Source organism: Bison bison, unplaced genomic scaffold, assembly GCF_000754665.1.
Source record: "Bison bison bison isolate TAMUID 2011002044 unplaced genomic scaffold, Bison_UMD1.0 scf7180017864495, whole genome shotgun sequence".
Lineage (NCBI taxonomy): Eukaryota > Metazoa > Chordata > Mammalia > Artiodactyla > Bovidae > Bison > Bison bison.
This window is the reverse complement of record NW_011495054.1, coordinates 12,787,886-12,788,563: the sequence shown is the minus strand read 5'-3', so window position 1 is coordinate 12,788,563 and position 678 is coordinate 12,787,886.

Genomic DNA, 678 nt, shown 5'->3' with positions numbered 1-678 from the left:
AAAGCAGAAATAGATGTTTTTCTGGAACTCTCTTGCTTTTTCCATGATCCAGCGGATGTTGGCAATTTGATCTCTGGTTCCTCTGCCTTTTCTAAAACCAGCTTGAACATCAGGAAGTTCACGGTTCACATATTGCTGAAGCCTGGCTTGGAGAATTTTAAGCATTACTTTACTCGTGTGTGAGATGAGTGCAATTGTGCGGTAGTTTGAGCATTCTTTGGCATTGCCTTTCTTTGGGATTGGAATGAAAACTGACCTTTTCCAGTCTTGTGGCCACTGCTGAGTTTTCCATATTTGCTGGCATATTGAGTGCAGCACTTTCACAGCATCATCTTTCAGGATTTGGAATAGCTCAACTGGAATTCTATCACCGGCACTAGCTTTGTTCGTAGTGATGCTTTCTAAGGCCCACTTGACTTCACATTCCAGGATGTCTGGCTCTACGTGAGTAATCACACCATGGTGATTATCTGGGTCTGGTGATGATCTGGTGAAGATCTTTTTTGTACAGTTCTTCTGTGTATTCTTGCCATCTCTTCTTAATATCTTCTGCTTCTGTTAGGTCCATACCATTTCTGTCCTTTATCAAGCCCATCTTTGCATGAAATGTTCCTTTGGTATCTCTGATTTTCTTGAAGAGATCTCTAGTCTTTCCCATTCTGTTGTTTTCCTCTATTT